Source organism: Otolemur garnettii, unplaced genomic scaffold (genome assembly GCF_000181295.1).
Source record: "Otolemur garnettii isolate 467f Iridium unplaced genomic scaffold, OtoGar3 scaffold00100, whole genome shotgun sequence".
Taxonomy (NCBI): Eukaryota; Metazoa; Chordata; class Mammalia; order Primates; family Galagidae; genus Otolemur; species Otolemur garnettii.
This window is the reverse complement of record NW_003852495.1, coordinates 4777803-4783406: the sequence shown is the minus strand read 5'-3', so window position 1 is coordinate 4783406 and position 5604 is coordinate 4777803. Positions and strand designations below refer to the sequence as shown.

Here is a 5604-nt window from a genome sequence, read left to right as displayed (position 1 = left end):
AAAAAAAAAAAAAAAATGTAACAAGATTCAGAGTTGTGACAAGGATCAGGAATCGGCTCTCAGGTGAGTAATAGCTAGATAATGTTGTGCCTGCCAGTGTTACACAATAAGGATAAAAGACAAATATAAGAGCTTTGCTTCAGGAGAGTTAATTTAGAAATAGACAAATTAATTAAAATCACTCAACATTTGACAGCATATAGTCAAGCACTTAGTTATGTCTTGTATAGTTTAAGTGCAAGGTAAGTCATAAAAAACTAAGGCTAAAATGATTGTCTCTCATATGGGATACTCAATATGATCCACTAAGGTTCTAGGAAAAGGGAATGATCCAGTGAATTAAGAAAAAAGACATCTTTAGGGTGGTGCCTGTGGCTTAGTGAGTAGGGTGCCAGCCCCATATACCAAGGATGGTGGGTTCAAACCGGGCCCTAGACAAACTGCAACAAAAAAATAGCCAGGTGTTATGGCAAGCTCCTGTAGTCCCAGCTACTCGGGAGGCTGAGGTAAGAGAATCACCTAAGCCCAAGAGCTGGAGGTTGCTATGAGCTGTGATGCCACAGCACTCTGCCAAGGGTGACAAGGTGAGACTCTGTCTCTAAAAAAAAAGAAGAAAAAAGACATCTTTATATTAAAGATAAATATACACTGTTATGGTTTGATTAGGGTCCTCAAACGGCACATGCCGGAAATTTAACCACCACTGTAAGAACATTAAGAAGTGAAACCTTTAAAAGGTGATTAGGCCTTCATGAATGGGTTAATGCCATTGTCATGGGAGGGCTCCTCACCAAAGGACCAGGAAGTCTAGCCCCCTTTTGTCTGTTGTCTGTGTCTCTCTGTCTCCTCTCTTTGCCCCTCTAGCCCAGGATGCAGCAGGAGGCCTTCACCAGATGCCTGCCCCTTGATCTTGGACTTTTCTGTCCCCAGAACCACAAGAAATAAATGTCTATTTATCAATTACTTAAGTCCATGGTATTCTGTTGTAGCATGCACATAACTGAGCATGAATGAAAAAAGGAAAATTCACGGTGTACACTTAAACTTTGTACTGACAGTCATTTGATAATTAAAATAATTTGAAACCTTTTCATGGTGGTGTCATGCTGTAGATACTCCTTAAAGTGGAGACACAGTAAAAGGGAACATTTCAAGAAAAATATTCTAAGGAAATGCTCATAGATGTACTTAGAAATTTCTTCTTAGTAGTAGTCATTCACAGTATCATCTAAAATAGCAAAACCTGGCAGTGCCTGGAAAGGCACCGGCCACATACACTAGGGTGGCAGGTTCAAACCTGGCCTGGGCCTGCTAAGCAACAATGACAACTGCATCCAAAAAACAGCCAGGCATTGTGGCAGGCGCCTGTAGTCCCAGCTACTTGGGAAGCTGAGGCAAGAGAATCACTTAAGCCCAAGAGTTTGAGGTTGCTATGCGCTGTGACTCCAGGGTGACAGCTTGAGACTATCTCAAAAATAAATAAATAAATAAAATAAAATAGCAAAACTTTAGAAAAAGCTTAAATGTTCAATAAGTTTATTGGTTAGTCAATTATAATATGTGCAAAAATACATGCACTTAAAATGGCATTATTACTATCTTTCTTTTGTGATGTTGCTTGGCTGGTAAATGTTTTGTTCCAAGAGTTGCTGATCCAATATTGTATTACTTTATTTGAATATTTTTCATGTATGTTCACCAGTGACACTGGTCTTTGGTTTTTTTTTTTTATTTTTATTTTTTGAGATAATCTCACTTGTTGCCCTTAGTAGAGTGTTATGGCATCACAACTCACAGCAACCTAACTCCTGGGCTTAAGCGATTCTCTTGCCTCAGCCTCCTGAGTAGCTGAGACTACAGGGGCCCGCCACAACACCCAGCTATTTTTATATTTTTTATTTATCTATTTATTTGGGTGGCGGGGTGGGTGCCTGCAGTTAGCATTGTTTAGCAGGCCCAGGCCAGGTTCAAACCCGCCAGCCCTGGTGTATGTGGCTGGTGCCCTAACCACTGAACTACAGGTGCCAAAGCCTAGTCTTTGGTTTTCTTTTTTATTTTAGAGACAGCCTCACTTTGTCACCCTCGGTAAAGTACCATGGCATCACAGCTCACAGCAACCTCCAGCTCTTGGGCTTAGGTAATTCTCTTGCCTCAGCCTCCTCAGTAGTTGGGACTACAGGCACCCGCCACACCGCCCAGCTATTTTTTTGTTGCAATTTGGCCTGGGCCAGGTTCGAACCCACCACCCTCTGTATATGGGGCCCTACTCATTGAGCCACAGGCGCTGCCACTGGTCTTTGGTTTTATGTTTGTTTGCAGTTTTTGGCCAGGGCTGGGCTTGAACGCACCACCTCCAGCATATGGGGTCACCGCCTTACTCCTTTGAGCCACAGGCACAGCCTGGTCTTTGGTTTTAAAGGGCGAATTTACCTTTGGTTTTGGAGAAATAAATTAAAAAATCAAATATCCTGCCTATGTAGAAAATCCTCTCCACAACTATAGAAAAGAAAGAATACAGGCTCGGCACCTGTGGCTCAAGCGGCTAAGGCGCCAGCCACATACACCTAAGGTGGCGAGTTCGAATCCCCAGCCCGGGCCCGCCAAACAACAATGACGGCTGCAATCAAAAAATGGCCAGGCGTTGTGGCGGGTGCCTGTGGTCCCAGCTACTTGGGAGGCAGAGGCAGGAGACTCGCTTGAGCCCAGGACTTGGAGGTTGCTGTGAGCTGTAATGCCACGGCACTCTACCCAGGGGGACAGCTTGAGGCTCTGTCTCAAAAAAAAAAAAAAAACCTGATATTTCTACTTACCCAAGTATTAGAGTTATACTAGCATGATAACACAAACTGAAAATCTTTCAGTCTTTTCCTACTTTCCACAATGATTTTTAAATGATTAGCTTTTACAAATTTCATTTGATAAACTAAATAAAAAATTCAACAGTACATTAAATGCATAAAACACTGTTTCATTCCACAAATACAAAGACATTTATTTTGGTTTAAACACATATTAAACATATATTAAATACATATATGAATGTCACTACTATTAATGGCTTAAAGAGGAAACTCTACGTCATCTCATCAGTAAATACTCTTTTCCCTTTATTTAGAGCAGGATTTGTCCACCTACCCACCACTGGTGTTGAGCTGGGTAACTCTGTTGTTGGGAGTAGTCCTGTGCCCTGCAGGATGGTAAACAGCCCCCTGGCCTCTACCCACTAGATGCCAGGAGCAATACCAGCCTACCCCTACCCTGATTCTAACAACCAAACGTCCCCAATGGGTAGGGCCAAAGGTAGCAAAACTGCCTCTGCTTGAGAACCACCTCTTTAGAAAATTAGTGCAGTTCCTTGAAAGACCCTCTCAGGCGTCTCTATCCACACACAGGTGTTTTCTCAGTTCAGTGTAACTTCACTGTCACCTCTTCTTCAACCAAAACCCAGCTCCAGCCTTGCTTCCCCAGGGATGCTTCTTCCTTACGCTTCAATTGCCTGGGCAGCCTGTGGCGTTCACTCATCTTTGTCCTCAAAAGAACATAGGAGATCTGTCTCAGCACTTATTTTTTGTTTCAGATTAATGTTAAGGGCACAGGTAATTAGTTTACAATGTTAGGTCAAGTCCAAGTTGCAGTTGAGCCTTCACCCAGGAGGTGTGCTGTATACCTCTACATCGTGCCCATTAGGTGAGAGCACACCAATCCCCCACCCCCTTAATTATGTTTTTCTCTCATGTGGGTATGAGTTGTTCATCTACTGGCTTCATATTAGCATCAAGCTAGAAAACTTCTGCACAGCTAAGGACCCAACAAGTAAAGCAAAGAGCATGTTACAAATCTGACAAAGGGCTGATAACCAGAGTCTACAGAGAACTCAAACTAATGAACAAAAATAGAACAAACAATCCTATTTATCATTGGGCAAAAGACATGAACAGAACCTTCTCGGAAGAAGATAGATGAATGGCCAACAAAAATGAAAACATGCTCATCACCCCTAATCATCAGAGAAATGCAAATCAAAACCACCCTGGGATATCACTTAACCCCAGTGAGAATAGCCCATATCACAAAGTCCCAAAACTGTACATGCTGGCACAGTTGTGGAGAGAAGGGAACACTTTTACGCTGTTGGTGGGACTGCAAACTAATACAACCTCTTTAAAAAGAAGTATGGAGAATCCTCAAAGAGCTAAAAATAGACCTTTCATTTGATCCTGCAACCCCATTACTAGGTATCTATCCAAAATTTAAAAAAAAACATTTTACCGTAAATGTTTATTACACCTCTATTCACAATTGCCAAAACATAGAATCGACCCAAGTGCCCAATCAACCCAGGAACAGATTACTAAATTATGTATACTATGGAATACTATTCAGCCATAAAAAAGAGATAGAGACTTTTTGTGTGTGATGAGACTTAACACAAAAATAGAAAAGTATCCTAGCACTTATTTTAATTTCTCATGCTTTCTTACTTTTCTACCAGTCCTGCACTGCTCAATACAGTAGCCACTAGCTAATTTGGCTATATACATTTAAATTAACTAAAATGTAAAAATAATACAATTAAATAAAACTTGAAATTCAGTTCCTCAGTTGCTCTAGCCACAGTTCAAGTACTCAACAGTCATATGGGGCTAGCGGCTACTGTATTGGCCGGCACACCCATAGAACACTTCCACCAAAGTAAAAAGTTCTCTGAGACAATGGCACACTAAATCATTAAGTCCCTTGTGTCAGTGTACACCCAAATTCGTGCACAGCTTTTCCTAACATTGTGTATTTTAGCATTTAGAAGATAAATCAATGAGATTTTGGCATTAATTCATCTTAGCTTTTATTTTTTTTAAGTTTTTTTCAATTCTAATTATCTAATGTTCCCAAGAAAATAGACTCTGCCTAACATGTATGTCTGCTACTCATGTTCTCACCAATGCTGGCTTCACTTTGTATCTCATAATTCTGCCCTATTATGTTTCCATCACTCAATTTACTGCCTGTCATTTATTTACTTAGAATCTGTTTTATACAGGTACCACTCTGGGTACCAAGATATGACAGTCAACAAAGAAGAAAAAATATTCCTCCCATCAGGAGGAGAGAAACATTGAGTACATGCATACCCTAAACAGAGCACATCAGCTGGTAGGTGATAAGTGCTAAGCGCGTGCATATACTAAACAGAGCCCGTCAGCTGGTAGGTGGTAAGTGCTGAGCGCGTGCATATACTAAACAGAGCGGTCAGCTGGTAGGTGATAACTGCTGAGCGCATGCATATACTAAACAGAGTGTGTCAGCTGGTAGGTGTTAAGTGCTGAGCGCATGCATATACTAAACAGAGTGTGTCAGCTGGTAGGTGATAAGTGCTGAGCGCGTGCATATACTAAACAGAGCCCGTCAGCTAGTAGGTGGTAAGTGCTGAGCGCCTGCATATCCTAAACAGAGCGGTCAGCTGGTAGGTGGTAAGTGCTGAGCGCCTGCATATCCTAAACAGAGCGGTCAGCTGGTAGGTGATAAGTGCTGAGCGCGTGCATATACTAAACAGAGCCCGTCAGCTGGTAGGTGATAAGTGCTGAGCGCGTGCATATACTAAACAGA

At 41.8% G+C, this 5604-nt stretch overlaps 1 protein-coding gene across 1 annotated transcript in view; it reads right to left on the bottom strand.

Moving 5' to 3' along the window:
• ZNF181 (zinc finger protein 181) overlaps nucleotides 1–5604 on the bottom strand; it is a 12941-nt gene that overhangs the window by 3923 nt on the left and 3414 nt on the right. The gene's annotated exons all lie outside the window — the stretch shown is intronic.